This window comes from Protopterus annectens, chromosome 14.part0 (genome assembly GCF_019279795.1).
Source record: "Protopterus annectens isolate FY-2018-M chromosome 14.part0, PAN1.0, whole genome shotgun sequence".
In the NCBI taxonomy this organism is placed as follows: Eukaryota; Metazoa; Chordata; order Ceratodontiformes; family Protopteridae; genus Protopterus; species Protopterus annectens.
In genome coordinates, this window is record NC_056748.1 from 1,130,113,625 (window position 1) to 1,130,135,115 (window position 21,491).

The following is a 21,491-nucleotide window of genomic DNA, read 5'->3' on the forward strand; positions in this document are numbered from 1 at the left end:
ATAATCTCATCCATATCCAACCTAGCACTCTGTGGAGACATCCATCCTAATCCTGGTCCCACTATCTCCAACCCCTCCCCTCATAATCAGACTTCAAATCACATCCACTAGAAAGCCAACCGACCTCCTTCTGATAAGCCATAAATAGTAGAAGTATATGCAACAAGGTGCATGAATTCCATGCCACCATAGACTTCTACTCCCCTGATGTAGTGATCCTTACAGAAACATGGTTAAAATCATACATTACTAATGAGCAAATCCTCCCTGCTGGTTACAATATACTAAGAGTAGACCGACTAAACAAAAAAGGAGGTGGTATAGCTATAATATTTAAGCAGCATCTAGACATCCAGATCTTAGTTAGCAGCTGCCCAAATAAGTAAGGAAGAAATAATGTATGCCAACCTTAAAATATACCAAAATAAAACCCTAAACATAATAGGTTGCTACTTTCCATCTGGCTGCAGCATCCCTCCACTTGAAAACCTCAGCTGGACTAACCACCACCTACCCCAAGAAACTAATTGTAGGAGACTTCATCACTGACTGGCAATCCTGCTCTACCAACCACCCAACCCATCATGCAAATCTTCATGGTTTTACCCAACTAGTCCAGTCACCTACTAGAATAAATAACTCCAACAAACACACAACCCTTGATTTGGATACTAGTCAATAAGAGCCCCCCAGTCATATATAGCAGGCTGCTTATCTAACGACCTCAGTGATCACTCTCCAACCTTCTTACTAAGAAAATACCTTTAAAGCAAAACCCATCATCTACTGTCAAATGCACAAATAACTACCTTCAACCCCCTCTCATTCAGCTCATCCTTAAGACTGTAACTGGCAACCTCTAAAATACCTCAAACTAGATGGTGCAGTTGACTACATTTACATTCCTAAGCATCTTTAATTACCATGCTCCCATAAGACGTTCCCAAACTAGAGCTCAACCATCCCCATGGCTACAAAAAAACACTAAGTCTGAAATGAAAAACGGGGATAAAGCATGGGACAACTGGCACAAAACCAAAACCCCCTCTACTAGGCAAAAATTCCTTGAACTACGCAATAGAACCAAAAAGCTTATAAAACAGGGCAAAATCCAATACTACCAGTCTGCCCTTACCTCCTCCCAACATATAACCCCAAACAATTCTGGTCCTCAAACTCCATCCTCCACCCAGGTAAAGTAAGTACACCCAATGCTAACTCACTTCTCCGAAAATATTGCTACCTCTTTCAACAATCACTTCACACAAACCGTTCTATCACTAGCTAGACAACACAACCCCCCCCCCATAAACCCACACCATCAACTAGAACTAACAATCTCCCAACTAGCTTTTCTTTCTCTCCTGTTCCTACCTCCAAAATAAAACAACTACTAACTAAACTTAAAACCACCAGATTAGCAGCAGACAATCTCCCAGGTGAATTACATTCAACTTGCAGCTGACGCTCTGGCCTATCCTGTATCACTCTTGATTAACAGATCTCTGTCAGAAAGTAATGTTCCTACACTGCGGAAAGTCTCACACACAATTCCCCTACACAAAGGAGGCCCCTCCACAGATCTAACCAGTTAGCGTCCCATAGCTATTCTCTCACCACTCTCCAAAATAGTAGAGAGATGCATTCATTCTCAAGTCTCAGATCACCTCCTTGCTAACAACCTCCTCTCCAACACACAACACGGTTTCCGACCTAACTATAGCACCACCGCCATCTTACTCTTTCTCTAACACTATCCTACAAAATAAAAATGCAGGTTATCTCTCCTTGGCTACCTTTCTAGACCTCTCTAAAGCTTTCGACATGATCCCACACAAACAACTCCTCTCCTCAATAACCTATCCTCTCAACCAGTCATCAACTGGTTTCAGAGTTGCCTATCTGACCGCCAACAAGCAGTTGTTTGGCAGGACAAACCTATCCCCCCAACTACCAGTCTCCATAGGAGTTCCCCAAGGGTCCATCCTGGGATGCCTACTCTTTATTTTCACCAATAATCTATCCTCAGCCACAACACATGGCACACGCGTACAATACACAGATGACTCAACCATCATCTGCACAGCCCACTCCCTCCCAGAACTGTAAAGTCACACAGGAAGCATTTTCTTCTATTGAAACTTGGTTATCTGATGCCCAACTAATACTCAACCCAAACAAAACAAAATTACTAATCTTCCAACCCACCAAACTTACCCTAGACAGCTCTTACTTTAACATCACAGCAAAAGACAACACCATCCATTCATCCTACAGAACACACCAAATTACTAGGAGTAGAAATAGACAAACCTGAACTTTGACATTCGCATTTCCATGACCATTTAAAAAAGTGCACAAAAAAACTAGGAGCATTGTATAGAAATCAGCAACTACTTACCAAAGCAGCTAAAATTTCAGTAGCAAATTCTCATTTTATCTCTACCCTACTGTATGCATCTCCAGTATTTACTAACCTGAGACAATGTGATCTAAATAAGCTTGAAACCTGCTACAACAAAATTGCCAACTTCACTACAGGGGCTTCCTATCGTACACACCACTCTCTCTCTAGCAGAACTGGGTTGGCTAGAGCTCCCCCGCCTCCTTCAATGGTACCAACTCACACTCGCCCACAAACTAATAAACCAACCACTAAAAGTTCCATCCCTCCAGAATCTACTCCAACCCTACATAACCACGAGACCACTAAGATCCAGCCACAAAAACCTCCTACAGGTCACAAGAGCCATTAACTCTGCTGGAGAAGCTTTATTCTCCTGCACTATAGCCAAACTCTGGAACTCCCTCCCATCCTCAATTACCTTTGTAACTTCTTGCACCCACTTTAAATCCTTATTAAAATCACACTTCAAAACTTGCCAGATATGCCCTTGCAACCCCCTCCTAATACCATCAACTCCCCCCACCCACTACCTCTCTCAGCCCCTATCAACAACCTACTCTTAGCAAGCTTGGCTACTAATGTTCCCAGCTACCTACCACATAATACTAACTTCTTGTAGCAACAACTGCTAATGGCTGTTATGTACCTCAAAAACAGTTTGTATAAATTGTTCAGTGATGAATCTCAACTACATTTTAACCATGTTTAGTATGTCACCATAATTTAAAATTGTACTATGCTCTACAGCTGTTTTACATCTGTTTTCTTGTCTTGCATCCTTAACTGGACTGTCTATTTAAATGTTATGTTTTTTTAACTGTATAATGCAAATAATACTTAATGTGGAGCTTTTCTCCCAGGGCCTCTGCTGAAAACGGACCTGTGTCCAGTCGGACTCTCCCGGTTAACAAATGTAAATAAAAGGTCAGTGCTGGGCCCCCTACTGTTTGGTATATACTTCTCAGAAGTTCAGGTCAAAACTAAGGTGTTGTGGCTGACCAAGTTTGCAGATGACTGCAAACTAGGTGCAATCACTGCATCCCTAGACCAACAACTGGTGTCTTAGTCATGGTCTCAAACTGAATGTATAGAAATGCATCATCATTCCCTTTGGCACAACCAATGTCCCTTCATGCTATTAAATCAATAACAATGTCGTAAGTACCCATGAAGTGGTAAGGGACCTGGGATCACAATTTGAATGCAAACCTTAACTTCAACCACCATTTGTCTACTATTGTAAGGAAGGCTTTCTACTTAGTATATTTGATTAGTAAAGGCATTGCCTTGTAAGGGAAAGAGGTTATAACGCCTCTATACTTGGCACTAATCTCGCCTATAATTGAGTATAATGCACTGTTTGGCATGTACCATACAAAGTACCTGCAAAGACCTCAAAGGTTTCTAACAAAGAAGATCAAGGGGCTCCAGCATGTGCCTTACACAGACCAACTAAAGTCCCTGTGACTAAACTCTGTCTCATATAGACTTCTTAGAGGGACTTAAGCCTGGCTTACAGACCAATCAAGACCCAAAGCTAATGAACTTGCTGCATATCAGTAAATCAAATAGGATTAGGGCTACCTGTTCCAGGGACCTAAATATAGCCTGTGACTTAAATAGGATATGCTGGAGGGACAGATTTATCTCCCAGTGACTGCTGCATCTTTGGAACAGGCTACCAATTCATGTGAAATAGAGCACCTCTATGACACTGTTCGAGGAACCTGGACAAGTGGATGGGGCACTGTAAATTCTTACTTGGGGATAGCACCCATAACCCTCCTGGACATGGGCAGTCATCACTAAATGCAATCTTTGGTATTGACTTACATTTTCATGGTATTAATTGGGATGAAATGGCTAGGCTTAAAATGACCTCTATGTCGATAGCCTAGTGATCTATGAGCCTCTGAAGTACGAACAGTGTTCAATCTCATAGAGGGGTTCCCAGAGGGAGTGGGTGTACCCCATGATTCATCTCTGAGCTCACTGCTGTTCATACTGGTGATGGACTACATTAGCAAACAGGTCAGAGGGGACAGATCAGCAAAGTTGCTGTGTGCACACAATGTGGCATTACAGGCAGACTTTGAGTAAGAATTTCAGCAAAGGACAGGGGAATGGAATGCAAAACTGAACACTAATGGGATGCAACTAAGCACAGATAAAACAGTGGTAATGGCAGCAAAATGGGGAAATTAGAAAAAGCTGAGAATTGAGACAGGAGGACAGATAGTGGAACAAGTTAATAGCTTTAAGTATCTGGGAGGGGTGGCTGAGGAAAAGGGAAATTTGAATGAACAGGTCAAAGTTAGGATCAGAGGGGCTACAGCCAACTAGCATACAGTCTCAGGTGTATGCTATGACAAAAGAATGCCAAAAAAGCTGAAAAGTAGATGTACAAGACAGTGGTGCAGCCAGTACTATTGTATGGTATAGAAACCTAGGCAGTAAAGGCAGAGCAAATGAGGAAACCAGAGGTGATGGAAATTAAGTGCCTGAGAAGGGTGGTGGGATGCACACAGTGGGACAGATGAAGAAATGAGAATATAAGAGCAGAAGCCAACGTAGCTCCAATTACCTTAGAAACACAAGGTGCAGGGTTTGATTCTCACATGGGGTAATTGGCTAAACTTAAAATGACCCACAAAGGCGGTTAACCTAGTACTAATCTGTGACCTATCACCCTAAGCAATTGGCTGTGTAACAGGAGGAAGAACATTATGGCAAAAATTTCGAGGTGCAGCACCCAGCAGGATAAATGCATTCTCATCAAACTAAACAAACCACTCAAGAGAACAAATAGTCTACCAAAGCCAATTTTTAGGTAAGTTTGGCCTCCCAGGCCAAGGACAACCACAAAGCATTCTTCAGCTATATCCACAATCTCAAAGGCAGTACATAATTATGTGCAGAGTTCAACTCTCCTGGCAGATAAATTCAGCTTCATCTTTATCCCTCCCCCCCTCAACCTTTCCCCAGGAAATATCATCAAATATAACTCCCCCTTCTATCACTAGAGAACAGATCCTTAATGCTCTGTCTAAGGCCAAAGAACACTGCATCAATGGGCTCGGACAATATCCCTGGATGCCTTCTGAATAACATGAAACATGTCCTATCAGGGCCTCTGGAATTAATATTTAACTGTAGCCTCCAAACAGGCTTCACGCCTTATGAATGGAGAAAGGAAAGGAAATTCATTACTCTGCACAAAGATGGGCCATCTATAGACCCTGGAAACTACAGACCCATAAATCTCACTAGTCTTGTATGTAAAGCCATGGAAAGAATCATGGAGATGATCAATAGAGATATAGTAAACCTCCAGACTGGCCCCAACAGTTTGGTTTCGTCAAGGGCAGGTCATGCCTACTCAGCCTGGTGGACTTCTTTGAGAAGGTCACCAAAGCAATAGATGAGGGCAAGATCATTCATGCTGCCTATCCTGACCTGGCCAAGGCATTTGGCAAAATATCCCTATTGGGCATTGTTGACAAACTCAAGAGGTTAGGTACAAACCCATATGTCACCCAGTGGATAGCCAATTGACTCACAGACATAACTTACGAATTTAGAATTGGGGAGTCCACCTCTAGAAAGAGGCCATTCACAAGTGGAGTCCCTAAGGGATCAGTCCTTGGACCAGTCTTTGGCAAACTAAATTTGCAGATAATTGCAAATTAGGAGCTATCATTGAATCTTACACTGACACACATGTTTTCAAGAGGGGCTGACAAAGACCAACAACTGATGTCAAAGCCATGGACTAAAACTAAATGCTAAGAAATGCATAATGGTATCCTTTGGGAAGTCATCCATCCCTGGTAACTATCATATTGAAACACACCCCTTAGAGTTGACCCCAGTAGTCAGAGACTTAGGGACACACACAGATATTAATCTAACCTTTGATCATCATGTCTACAGTGGTGAGGAAATCATTCTGTGTTGCGCAACTTATAAAAAAGGTATGGCATCTAAGTCTAAGGAAGTTATTGTTCTACTGTATTCAGCATTCATCAGACCTATCATTGAGTACAATGCCTCCTTTGGTATTTACCTAACCATGCATATCCAACAACTGGAACATCCACAGAGGTTCCTCCCTAAAAGAATACAGGGCATAAGTAATATCTTCTATGCAGACTTCCTGAAGGCCTTATCCCTGTATTCCATCTCCTACAGGCTTCTAAGGGGAGATCTATGCCTGGCATACAGGGCAGTGTCAGACCCCACTCTGATTGACCTGCTGCATATCCACAAAGCAAACCTCACCAGAAATACCTGTTCTAAAGACTTAAACCTTGTCTACGATATAAATAGCACCTGCTAGAGAGATGGGTATGTATCCTAGAGACTACCCCATCTGCGGAACAGGCTCCCCATCCATGTGAAGCAGAGTTCCTCTCTAACCCAATTCAAGTGCAACTTTAACAGTTGGATGGGAAACCAGAAATTCATCCCTGGTTTGGCACCTCTGTCTCTAATGGACACAGGTATCCTGTAAATGGTTCATCTCCCAGGCACACGCTTACACTTATCAAGGGTATCAGAACTTGAGAGATTTGGGATGCGGGACTAGGCTTATAAAGCCCCTTGTGGTCGTTAGCCTAGTAAATACCTATGAACAGAATATGGTGGTTCAGACAAGTGCAGAAAAGCAGAATAAAGTCTGGTGAAGATGATTTGGGACAGACAGGAAGAAAGTTAGAGGAAACAATGACATCCAGCAAAGAGGCAGATGGATTGTGTGTGAGAAATCTGTGACAGTCAAGCATGAGTGTTGAAGAAGGCAGGAATGAGGAACTGAATCTCGAGAGAGATGGAGACAGTTAACACGATACCCCAACGCCATGTAGCAAATGAGACGGAGACTCAAAGTACCTAAACACTAACAAAACATTGATCCAAAAGGATTGAAACACAAAAGGAAAAATAAATCTCATCACTCCCTCACACTGCCTGCTAATTATATCTACCAACTAAGGGAGTGCACAACAGAGGGGAAGAGCAAATTCACACTACCCACTATTTGATAACGTCCCACAAACTAACACCAGTAGAAGCAATCAGGTTAGTTTTCTGTCACTTCCACTGATTCTTCAATATTCAGTATTTGGAACTTTCGATTATATGGAGTGTTTGCATTTATAAATATGGGAGCCATCTGAGTTGGAGATTGCTGGAATAAGCTTCAGTATTAAGCATTTCCATTGGCTAGCTTGCTTGAAAATTGCTTAACGTAACTTGAATTAAGGCAGCACGTTTGCATGGGCCTGTGCTGAGTTTATAGGAACTGCACTAGGACTGGTCTGCTCTCTGATCTCTGGAGTGAATCCAAGTGAAATCTAAGTCATCCTTTGAAATCTACAGAAAAATAAGTACTTTTATTCACTGTACTGTACCTTTAAACTGTGTATTACAGAATTCCCACCAACATTTAACTGTTTTTAGCCATTTTAACTGTTTTGCTGTTTCACTGTTTTAGCTGTTTGAGACTGTTTTGCCTGCACTTTGTATTTTCTAGTACTTGTGAATTTTATAGCATAGGCTACATTCAGATTTGCTGAATCTAGACTGTTTGACATTCTTTGCACTAAAACCAGCTATCTTACATTGATACCCCCTGCACCCTTGTGGCACAAGAGTGTAGCAAAGGACCCATCTGAGTTGGAGATTGTTGGAATAAGGCTCAGTATTGAGCATTTCCATTGGCCAGCTTGTTGCTTAACTTGTTTTAAAAAAGGGTTCTCACAGCTGCTACATAAGCACCACATTTGTACGAGTTTGCACCCGTTTTAATGCAGCTCCACAGAGTTTGGTGACCAGCCACTACTCTACTGTCTTCATCTGAGTAATCCAAGGCAACTGTCTGCATGTAGCTCACCTTCATGCAGCACTGCAAAGTGGAGGTAACCATTGGTGGTTATTGATGCCAAAGCTAAAGCAGATTTATTTTCCCTTAGAAGCTGCCCATGTTCCAACTGAAGTCCCAAATTGCGCACAGCTGCTCAGGAGCACCTCAGTTTGACTTTCTACGGCATTTGCCACTTTAACTGAAATCTACTAATCTCTAAAAGTCTTGTACCCCTTTATAGTCCCAATAGTACAGACCCAGCATTAAACCCCTCATTAAAGTAAATTTACATCTAGTATTATGGATGGTCAGTTCTCCTCTTTCTCCAGCCAGCCTGATTGACATGGGTATCCCGAGACAGTCTAGCAATTGCCTCATATACACAACATATACACAGACAATCCACTACTCCTAAACCACTCTAGCTCAATTTGTGGGAGATGAATATACACTAAGAATTTGGAATCCTTGGTCTCTCATTCACAGAACAGTGACATTGGACAGGTTGTCAGTCCACATACTTTACCTACTGCAGAAACCACACTCTCAACACATAAAGCATCATAATGTGGTACTCATCAGAAATTTACCTAAACACCCGAGACCTCTGAAATACAAACATGCTACACCTAATACAGTACCTACAACACTCAATACACATAAATACACATAAAATCACAAGCACAAGTGTTTCACCAAACAAGCCTCTAAGGCAAAGCATATCTAAATCAAATTTTCTGCTCGTAGGCAACTCTACAATAAGACACACAGATGTCCCAGTCATGAGGCTGGACAAGGAGAAGGTTAAAGTCAGCTGACTGTTGGGTGCCACAATCTGCCAGATCACACACAAAATCAAGTCTCCACAACAAGTACCATTATGATTCCATCCTAGTTCATGTTGGTGTGAATGACTTGATCTCTAACTCATTGTATATGAAGAGACATGACTGAGCTCCCTGCATGTGTCTCTCATGCAGGTATGTTCCTATCCTTAAGCAGCATTCTACCTTCACCTAGGATGATGCCTAAATACAGGCGAACAATGACTGACTTCAACAATTGGCCTAGTTCCTGGTGTCATTCTAAGGGTATCCAGTACCTGTCAGCCTGGGATGACTTGGTAGATAGATCACTCTGCTTTGCCAGAGATGATTCATCTGTCACCTGTGGTATTTCAGTTACTGGCTAAGGCTCCTGCCTCCCCTATAGTGTCCTTTTAGGTAATATCACAACAACAGATACATGTATATGGTTACATCCAATGTTATCTTAGTGCAGGCTGTTAAAATAAATGTTATTCAAATTCAAGCAATCAAATGGAATAGCTTAGTGAAATGCTGACAGACTGGAGATAGCACAATGCTGAGTTAAGATGCTTTCACTTCCTCAGTATTGTGTAAATCTCAAAGTTAGTATCTTTCAGTTAGTTGGTGTGTGCAGGGAAGCTTGCAACCCTCCTGCAAAACTGAGTCAAAAGGTAGATTTCAGTTCATTTTAGATAGCTCCATATTTCATTAATTTGTCTAAGACATATTAATTTCTATTGGTTATTTATCTCAATATCTATATATATATATATATATATATATATATATATATATATATATATATATATATATATATATATCTTTTGTTGACAGCGTTGCAGCCTGCCTTTCCTCTGTATTATGCAATCTTGGTGTTGGTATATATAATTATCCAAAATCTTGGAGCATGTACTGCTTTTTGTTTGTTTTGTTTTTGATTTGTTTTTTTATTTCATGTGTTTTGACAGTTTGCTATTACTATTATATATATCTATCTATCTATATAGCTATATGTCTTTCTGTCTATCTGTGCATGTGTATGTATGGAATACTGTGGTTAGTTTAATGGCTGTAATCCCACTACCACATCCTCTGAACCAATACAGCCACAAGTAGGAGACACTACATTTCATAGAGGATGTTGTCACAGGGGTGACAGGTGTCAAGAAATGAGCAATTCAAAGCAAGACATTACAACTATACCTTTTAGTATGCACAGCCTGTATCACAGAGGACTCGCAGAAGTCTCACCTAAATATGGCCAGCCATATGGGAGCAAATGCATTGCAAAGGACTGGCAGAAAACTAATCAAAAGTGAAGGAGGCCTCTGATTGTCAAAAGGGCATTTTTAACAGCATTCACAGAGCCAGACCAGAGACAGGGAATGATTGTTCTTGTGTATGTGCAAGGTATATATGTTAGACAGTTTACTATCAAAATTTCAAATGGTGTTTATGCAAACTTTGATTTTCGAAAGTCAGGTTATTGAAGTTTCATAATGGCAACTTGAAAATGTTGAACCCACAACAGCGAATGCTAGTGTGCATTTGCTGTTTTGAGCTTGACATATTGATTGGAGATCACACTATGATGAGGATCAGGAACTTTGCCCATTTCCTCGCTGTAGTGTGATCTCAGAGTTGTAATATATAAGTAGCAGGGGATGGAGGTGTGCAGGGGGGCTTTCCCCCCTGAAAAACGTGTTGAATGTCACCGGATGTTAAGGTAAGCTTGAAAAAATGTCAAGAATTCAATTTCGAATTGTTGACATTGTTTTGTTTCATTATTTTTCTTTGGTCACTATTGTTAATTTTGATGTTTTTCGAGTAAGTAATTACTCTCAAACGTTTCAAAATTGATAGTAAACCATGTTAGACATTCAGTAACAATGAAAATAGTCTTGATTCTAACAGTTTGACTTTTTCCACATTCTACTGTAATTTGTCAAGCTTCGTGTTGACTGATTAACATTTGTCTGTTTTGAATTTGGGACTTAAGTTTATACCAACAGTTTTACCTTATCTATATATGCTTAAAAGTGATATTTTTAAATTAATAGTTACATCTATTATATCATTTTTCACAGATTAATGTTGATGGTTTAAATGTAGAACCTAATAGCTGCAGCACAGATGAGTTTTTGTTCTTGCACTTCTGATGCTGATGAAATTAATGCTTATTGTTTATTAGATACTTCTAGGGTCAAATGCAAAAGTTATTATATAACTTCTTTCTCTAATGAATATGTTAAACAATTTTTTGTAATGTTTCATTTTGCAATTGAGGAAGCTGATAAGTGTAATGTCCCACATAATCTGATAAAAATTAATGGGCAACTTTAAAAGATTTAAGCAGTAATAGGAATTTAATTTTTAGTGGGACTTGGAATGTGTTGGTTGACCCTTAATGTTAAGTTTATATACAATTATTAAACATGTCCAGGGTGTGAAAGCATTAAATTATTTACTAGGTGACGGTCCTGCTTCTAATTATATGATGGTATATTTTTGTCTTGCTTAATAGCATTTTTACCTTAATTAATGAATTTTATCAAATGCAGGGTGCAGCCATGGCAGCTCCTTTTACCCCTGTGTATACTAATTTAGTCATGGGATTGTTTGAGATGGGATATTTATATGAGCATAGTTTTATGAATAAATGTTATTAAATATTTTAGATATATTGATGGTTTGATTCTAATGGAGACATTAATGAAGTAGATAGTTTTGTTAATGATTTACAGAAAAATAGATATAATTTTAAATTTGAGAGTTTGCATGTGGGAAAAGCAGTTGCTTTTTTTGGATTTGAAATTAGAAATGAAGGGTGATAGAATAACAGACAACTATATATAGAAATTAACAGATGGTAGACAGTGCTTACATGGGAGTAGTAATCACCCTCTTTGTTTGATTTCTTATTTACCCTATGGAGAGTTACTATATAGCCACATTTTGTAATGATCTGGATTTTTATTTTGAAGTTCAAAAACAGTTAATATGTTTTATTAGAAGTGGTTATAAGAAGGTTTGTTTGTCTTTTCGGCTTTTAGGGATTGTCACAGCGGAACTCTGGTCCGCTGATGATTGGCAGTAGATTTTTTTATGGTGCCGAGTTGCCAGCCTGACACCCAGCCTTCAATGAAGGCACACCCGTTCACGCATGTCTTTCAGAGGCCACTCGACCGCGGGGAGGACATGCAGACTCCACACAGAAGGCACTCCAGCCGTGAATCAAACAGGAGAACCTTTTGCTGTGAGGCAACAATGCTACCGCTGTACCACTGCGGCTTCCAGAAGAGGTTATAAGAAGGTATTTAAGAAAATGATAAAAATAATGGCATACAAATAAAAATAATAAAATTTGGGAGATTAGGAGTAATAATAAAGTTGCCAATAGAGAAAGGAATTTTTTTTTATTTTGTGAATACATATATTATAGTTACTGATAAAGTAATTGACTTATTAAAATATTATTGGCAACTTTTTAACACATTTATTGAATTATCACTTGTGATGTAGGCAAATTTACATTCATATAAAAGTAATCAAACTATATTAATAAAAACATTATACTTCAAGTATATTGCTATATATCATATAACCTAAGCAATATTACATTAATTTCTGGCTTTGTTTTAAATAAAAAAACATCTTTTTTATACCATCACTTACTACATAGGCAATCATACATTTATATAAATGAAAACAAACCACACCAACACCATCAATTTTTAGTGAACCAAAAAGATTTTTGAAATTATATTAATAACATATAGGGGATATGCTAGTACATAGTTGTTTTATTCTTCCCACTATCCAAATGAATGTATACCTGAGAAACTCAGAAGTTGGCACCTTCCCTTCTGGCAGGTGTTGTATAGTTGTAAGGAGGTAGTACTTGTTTTTGATAGGATTACTAATCATTTCCATCCAAATTAGAAATTTTGATACAATTCTGAGGTAGTATTTACACCCTTGAATGCCCTTGTAATTTGTTTTATATTGGGGAAAGTAAGGACTTTTAAGCTTAGACTGCAGGAACAGGTTAGAGATGTCAAAAAGCAAAAGTTCAGTTGCTATGCATTTTAAGCAGTGTCATTAACGTAAAGCTTTATTATAAGGCATGGTTTTAGAACAAGTAGGGCTTAAGTGTGGGAAAGACAATTTACTTAAAGAAAAATTGTTGTATAAAGAAACAGTATATAGTTTAAAACATGACTATCACCAAAGGGTTTTAATCTAGAATGTAACTGGAAGTGCTTGATTTAATCTAACTGAATTGTTTTAATTTGAGTGTAGTGCATGTGGAAATTATTGTTTTTAGCTTTTTTAGTATAAAAGGATTAGTTATGTATTGTCTTTTACTCCATGAAGGCACTTGCTGAGGTGCTAGTGGTTAATAAAATATTGTGTGGGTCAGTAGCTTTTGCTTGTGTGTGGATATATATATATATATATATATATATATATATATATATATATATATATATACCTTTTTGTTTTTGGTGGTATTTATTTATCACTAGGATGCACTCAATGAACAGCAGTCTTGGAGAGGCACACTCACATTTTGAGGAATAAAGCACTAAATTCCAATTGTATTAAATTTATCTATGGAGTTTACTTTTCTGGATTATTCATTGTTCACTACCTTCTTATCAGCTTTCATCCTACATTGAGTCCAACTGTTTTGTTTCATTGGATATTATTGTGGGATTACAGCTGTGGACCTAACTACATTTTTCCAGACATGAATATATACTGAGAAGTCTTTACCTTACCTTGTAGCAAAGGTAGTGGCTGAAATGCATTAACAAATAATACTAACGTGAAATCAACCATACAAAATGCTAGTTTAAGCTTCGAACAGTCCATCTGATATAACCAACTTTGCCATGAATAAACAAAAGCTTGCCCAATAAAATGTAATTATCAGACTGTGTGTGTATGCTTATATCCCCCATGCCCAATGCTGGGAAGTAAAACATATTTCCATAAATCAGAGTTATAGTTTCAGTTTTTCAATATATTTATAGATGTACAATAATAGAAAAATGTAGCAAAACAACCACACGATAAATGCTTCATTGTAAATATATAAAATCACGACTAATCCAGCAAGTATAACAACGAAGCAACCAGGCTGTTCCAAATGATGTAAAAACATAAACCTTTTATTACTCCAAATACACACGGTAAGCGCTTTCGCCAATAAGCTTCATCAGACCTCATAATCTAGCATAAAAGGGAATCTTTTTATACCACAATTCAAAACCTGGTAATCCAATCACAGGGTAGAGCCTAAAATTAGTGGAATGAATTCTTAAAGTAATATGCATACGTAACCAATGAATATACATAACAAAAATCCTATCACATATCTAAATGTGAACAATATAAATTTTACATATCAAAAAATATGTATGCAAAAAATATATTTATATAAAGCAACCTACTTCAAAGGCATATAATAAAAATTCATAAAAAATGCATAAATATACATTTCATTTCTGTATTCTTCGTTTTTTTAAAAAGTTTTTATGGAGGCCCTCTCATTCAACCCACTCCCCCTGACATCTCAATAATCCAGTTCTCTCTAAAGTGTGTGGTTCCTAATATCTCCTTCCCTAATACTAGGTGTTATGACCTCAATGGCCCTAAAAAGGAAATGGTGACTCATCATATCTAGTGACATGTTTAGCCAATGCATTATTTTCGGAGCGTCTCCTAATATTATATAAATGTTTGCGAATTCTGTCCTTAAAAGGTCTATTAGTTTTACCAATGTAAAAACAATGACATATTTGGCATTCGGCCAAATATATAATATTGGGGGGGGGGGTTCTACATGTAGCATCAGCGTGAAATTAATATTCTCTATGTAGGTCTGGATGGAAAAACTTATCCTATGTATTAATACATGAGCAGAAGTTACACCCACCACAAGGGTGAGTGGCACCTCCACTCCTAAAGTCACTAGTAAAATTCTGATAGCAAAGTAACCTCTTTAAGTTCTTTCTGTTTCTATACAAGAACTTTGGTCATTCTCCCACTATTTCCTTAATGTTTTCATCTATTTGTAGAGTAGGCCAGTTCCTGCTGAAAATCTCTACCAATTTCCTATTATCAGAGGTGTAGAAAAGAGGAACCTTAAGTGATTCACTATTCCCATATTCGTGGTAGCTAGTTATAGCACTCAAGGGACCAAAATATGGTGCAGCAATACCTTGACACAAAAAACTAATGTAAATACTCAAAAGATCTCATTCTCACAATATCCTCTAGATAACAGTCTGTTTTCTAGACTTTTAAGTTAATCTAAAAAGCAGTCTTCTGATGGATTCAGCCTTGAGGCCCTAACACCTTGACCTCAAATAAGATTTCGAAAAATATAACCAGGGTGCATACTAGTTCTAAATAATATGCCTTTGAAGTAGGTTGCTTTATATAAATATATTTTTTGCATACATATTTTTTGATATGTAAAATTTATATTCACATTTAGATATATGATAGGATTTTTGTATGTATATTCATTGGTTACGTATGCATATTACTTCTACTAATTTTAGGCTCTACCCTGTGATTGGATTATCAGGTTTTGAATTGTGGTATAAAAAGACTCCCTTTTATGCTAGATTATGACGTCTGATGAAGCTTATTGGCGAAAGCGCTTACTGTGTGTATTTGGAGTAATAAAAGGTTTGTTTTTACATTTGGAACAGCCTGGTTGCTTCATTGTTATATTTGCTGCGTTAGTCGTGATTTTATATATTTACAACAAAGCATTTATCTTGTGGTTGTTTTGCTACATTTTTCTATTGTTCTGGACTTTCTCAGCATCTAACCAGAAGAACAAGGCTATGGAACTATCTGGTTCGATTGAGTTGGACTACAATCCCAGCAAAAGCGATAGTGCTAGCGATGCACTTCGGAAAAGGTTTACCCAGTATCTTGTACCTGAGAGTAGTATTTTCTGGCAGTTTCACTTGGCAGCGGCTGATGACATCGTGAATGTGACTGGAGAAACCGAATGGCTACAACAGTTAATGGAAGAGGTTGAGAAGGACTTAAACTAAAAAGGCTACAAGCTCAAAGACATTTTCAGTTTTGCCTTGATAAGATTGTGCCACGCGGTCTGCGAGTATTTAATATGCCAACACAGGGCTTGCAGTACCCGGAACTCTTGACACGTTGGCAGCAATTAAATCTTGAGGTAAGCGAAAAGTATATGCACTTCTCTGATTTGACTTTTTTCTACCTGAAGAGAATAGCCTTACTGAATCCATAAAGAAAAAGCAAGAATTTATTAATAACTTTGCTGCAAGGATTGTGAACCTTTTGTTTGAGAGCCTTCTTGACGGAATTGCGGCTTTTGAACGGAAGCTGCTGCAATAGAAAAAGATAAAGATACTGAGAGATACTAAGGATTTTAAACTGGAACATGTCTTTGTGTGGCCCCGAAATGGGAGCAATTTGGACATGAATGTTGCCTCTAATCGGAATGTTCCTATTAATATTGTTAGTTCTTCTGCTAATAGATCTGAAATTAAAGATAATGTTCTACCTTTGAAAACTATTAGTGATAATATTACTAGAAAATTGTTAAATACTGTGGATTGTTTTAATGACTGCCGCACAGCTAATAATGGTTTAACAATTGATAACAATGTTGAGCTAGTGAGTTTAACATCTAATAATGAAGTAAATAGTGTTGCCAGTGAGGTTAATGAAGTGTGCACTATATCTGTTGGTGCTGATGAAACTCAGGGCATGCAAACTAACTACACTGGGAATTTATATCCCAATGTTATAGTTAGTAAAACATCTGTTGCTTCTGGTGTTACTGAACCAGTAGTCCGACCCAAGTTATATACTCATCATTTGAATGATGATGATTCTTTGAATAATGTAAATAAAGTTAGTGAAAGTATTTCTTTTCCCCTACCTGTCAGAACAGATCGAGGAGGGAGAAGGACCAGGTCCATGAGTTGGGGGCGTCAAAAACGCAAACACTCAGGGGAATATGCACAGAACCATACCCTCAAGAAAATGTGGGGGAAAATGAACAGTCATTAATTTTTAATATTTCTTCACATGAACTTTCTTTAGATGAAAGGAGAGTTTTATCTAAAGGTTTAAATTTGCTTCCTACTTGCAGAAGCAAGTTGTCTAATAAGTATTGGATCTTAAATTGTTTTGTAGAAATATTATGCTTCGTATGCTCTATGGAGTTACAAATAAACATGTAGGAGAGAGGTAGCTCGAGTACCAACATTTAATTTGAAAAAATTGAGCAATTTTGTTCCTGCAAATCACCCTCTAGTTGATGCTTATATGAAGCTTACTGAAGATGAACTATTTAGATATTTTGATAGTATTGGTTTTAATGATCAAGGAAGGAATAGGAGTAACCTTCATTTTAAAGAAAGGAAATCATTAAGGGACATGCAGGATAATAAAACAATTGTAATAAAGCCTGCAGATAAAGGTGGAGTGATTACTATTATGGATACTTTGCATTATGTTAAATCTATGGATAGTTTAAGTGAAAAGAAATTTTATAAGAAAATCTCGAGTCAGGATGTACATCTGATTATAGATGCAGTATTTAATTCCCTGACAGATGTTTTTAGAGGAGGCCTCATTACTAAAGACACCTATGAATATCTCGTTGTCTCGAATCCACTTATACCTGTAATACAGGGGTTACCCAAAGTGCATAAGAATCCATCCGACCCACCTATGAGGCCTATAGTGGCAGGTGGAGGCTGGGTAACCGAACCCCTTTCAGTTTACGTTGAAAAAAAGACCAGTCATTAATTCTAGTAGATTTGTTCTTGTAGACTCTAAGCAGTTTCTGATTGACCTGTATGACTGTGTTAAAGATGTTCATGATTTGGATGAGATAATTTTTGTGACCTTGGATGTACAATTGTTATTCACAGTCATCCCTAATAACCTCTTGTATTCAGTTTGTGCATGAATATTTAGTAAGGCATAGTGACCTTTCTTTGGTCCAAATAGATTGTCACATTTTTTCTGGAATTGATCTTTGAGAATAATTTCATTTTTAATGGTGACATGTTCTGCCAGTGTGATGGGGTTGCTATGGGCACGTCATGTGCCAACAGTTATGCTAACATGTTCCTGGCACACTGGGAGAACACTATATACTTTTTATCACTGATGAATTCAAGGCACGTTTTATTTTACCGACGTTTTGTCGATTAACTCTTCCTTTTGTGGAGAGGCAGTGTGGAAGAGTTATTTGAATTTCACCATACTATTAATATGCTTACCAGCTGTTTGAAATTTACCTTGAAATGGTCATTTACATGTATAGAATTTCTTGACCTTTACATTGAGAAATTATGTAATGGTCTTATTAATACAGGCATATTTCGTAAGACATGTTATAGGAATTCCCTATTTAGAACTAGTATGCACCCTGGTTATATTTTTCAAAATCTTATTTGAGATCAAGGTGTTAGGGCCTCAAGGCTGATTCCATCATAAGACTGCTTTTTAGATGAACTTAAAAGTCTAGAAAACAGACCGTTATCTAGAGGATATTGTGAGAATGAGATCTTTGAGTCTTTACATGTTAGTTTTTTGCGTCAGGGTATTGCTGCACCATATTTTGGTCCCTCGAGTGCTATAACTAGCCACCATGAATATGGGAATAGTGAATCACTTAAGGTTCCTCTTTTCTACACCTCTAATATGAAATTGGTAGAGATTTTCAGCAGGAACTGACCTACTCTACAAATAGGTGAAGACATTAAGGAAATAGTGGGAGAACGACCAAAGTTCCTGTATAGAAACAGAACTTGGAGGTTACTTTTGCTATCAGAATTTTACTAGTGACTTGAGGAGTGGAGGTGCCACTCACCCTTGTGGTGGGTGAAACTTCTGCTCGTATATTAATACATCAGATAAGTTTTTCCATCCAGACCTACATAGAGAATATTCATTTCATGCTGATGCTACATGTAGAACCCCCAATATTATATATTTGGTGGAATGCCAAATATGTTATTGTTTTTACGTTGGTAAAACTAATAGCCCTTTTAAGGACAGGATTCGCGAACATTTATATAATATTAGGAGATGCTCCAAAAATAATGCATTGGCTAAACATGTCACTAGATATGATGATGGTCACTATTTCCTTTTTAGGGCCATTGAGGTCATAACACCTAGTATTAGGGAAGGAGATATTAGGAACCACACTGAGTTTAGAGAGAACAACTGGATTATTGTTCTAAGAGATGATAGGGGGAGTGGGTTGAATGAGAGGGTCTCCATAAAAACCTTTTAAAAAAATGAAGAATACAGAAATGAAATGTATATTTTTTATGCATTTTTATGTATTTTTATATGCCTTTGAGGTAGGTTGCTTTATATAAATATATTTTTTGCATACATATTTTTTGATATGTAAAATTTATATTGTTCACATTTAGATGTATGATAGGATTTTTATGTATATTCATTGGTTACGTATGCATATTACTTTAAGAATTCATTCCACTAATTTTAGGCTCTACCCTGTGATTGGATTATCAGGTTTTGAATTGTGGTATAAAAAGACTCCCTTTTATGCTAGATTATGAGGTCTGATGAAGCTTATTGGCGAAAGCGCTTACCGTGTGTATTTGGAGTAATAAAAGGTTTGTTTTTAGATCATTTGGAACAGCCTGGTTGCTTCATTGTTATATTTGCTGCGTTAGTAGTGATTATATTTATAGATGTAGTTTTGATTTCATATAATGTGCTATGCCAGACGTGTTTCTTTTTTTTTCATGTCAATTATACATTCAATATCCATTTGATATTTCATTGCAATTCATTTAAATGACATACACTGCCAACAAAGTGTTGGTCTGTAAATATCACCTGTCCCAGCAATTCAAGTGTAGCATCGTATCGATTGCTGTTATTTGTAACCTTGGGTAAAACTCAGAAAAAGATTTTTCACTTGCCTTTACAGATAGAAAATAAAACTGAAAAAAGAATTTGCATCAGACAAAAGAAGCATTGCTGTGTTTAACGTCTGATACTGCCACAGAATTAGATGGACTTCAGTGTGACCTGTGGGACCACAAAAGCACAAACTTTAAGAAGTGTTGGTTCTTAGAAGTTATCTCAGGCAGTCAAGGATCAGCTATGAAGACTCATTCAAGTGTCAGAGTGGCTTCGCCAAGGTAAGGATCCTGCTACATTACCACCAGTTATAGTATATTAATAATTAAAACTAAGTTCCTGCATTGATAGTTAGCTTTTATTCTGCTTTAGCTTAGCCAAATAAACTTTGCATCCATGTTCATAAGGTTTTACCCTTGTATGTTAGTTCAGAATACTCATCGTTTTAATGTAAAATAAGTGTTATACAAGTACTGTTTCCTTGCTGTGCAGTTACGCAATGTTGGTTAATGTATTAATTTACTCATATTGTATACAGTCACACCTGAATGAGTGCTTGTTATTTTAAAATATTACTTTACAAACGAGGCATTTAGTGTCCTATAATTTATAAAAACAATACTTGCAAAATGTTTTTTACTTGGTGTTCTAATTTATTTACACATACCATTTGGTAAAAGTGAAAAGATCTAAATCACCTATAGATAGAAATGTATTCAGCGTGAGAATCTGATCTGCATTCTGACAGGATCCTGTGTAGGAATCCCTCTCCGCCTCATACCCACAGCTGGCTGGAGTAGGCTGTCGCACTCTGTAAAACCTGAAAAATGTAAAGTGGGTATCCAAGCCTGAAGGCATATGGGAAAGTGGGTGTCAGCTGTTAGTTATTAAACTGTTTATCGTGCAGTGCATTAACTTGATGAGAAAATAATAAATACATTACATGTAAGAATCATGATTAGACACTAACAGACTCATCCCCTTCCACATAATGCAGTGCTGCTGTTTTGCCTTAACTTGTGAGAATAAATGCTTGTTTATTCATCAGTTGTATATTAATTATGGAATTGTTGCCATCTGGAGTCTGTCAGCACCCAGAGACCTTCGTGTCTAATCAAACAGTGGTCAAAGGGAAAAAGAAACTGGCTCCGTGCAATATCTGCAAAAATAAAGCTAGCTTGATGTAGAGAGAGAAAGCAGATATGGATACAGTATCTGAAACCTGCAAACTGACAACAGTCAGAGTCAAAACATTCCTTGATTTGTTGCATTTTAGGCAAACATCAATGAAATGCAGGCAGAGGTCATGATTATGAACCTATATGTCTGGAATGAAGTACAGACAGCAATAGACCCAGTAATGCTTTAAAACTGATGTAATTGCCTTAGAAATAAAACTAACCAATATACATGGGAAGCTAATCGGTACTTTAAGTTCAACTGTACTTAACTTGTAAATGAAAATGATGCTGGAACAAAG

General features: G+C 37.6%; 1 protein-coding gene across 2 annotated transcripts in view; it reads left to right on the plus strand.

The window, feature by feature from the left end:
* Positions 1–21,491, plus strand: part of LOC122789450 (heparan sulfate glucosamine 3-O-sulfotransferase 1-like) — a 960,978-nt gene that overhangs the window by 889,134 nt on the left and 50,353 nt on the right. For both annotated transcript variants that reach the window (XM_044056913.1, XM_044056914.1), the window contains one exon: positions 20,079–20,292. The gene's annotated coding sequence lies outside the window, so the exon portion shown is untranslated. The remainder of the gene's footprint in view (positions 1–20,078; positions 20,293–21,491) is intronic.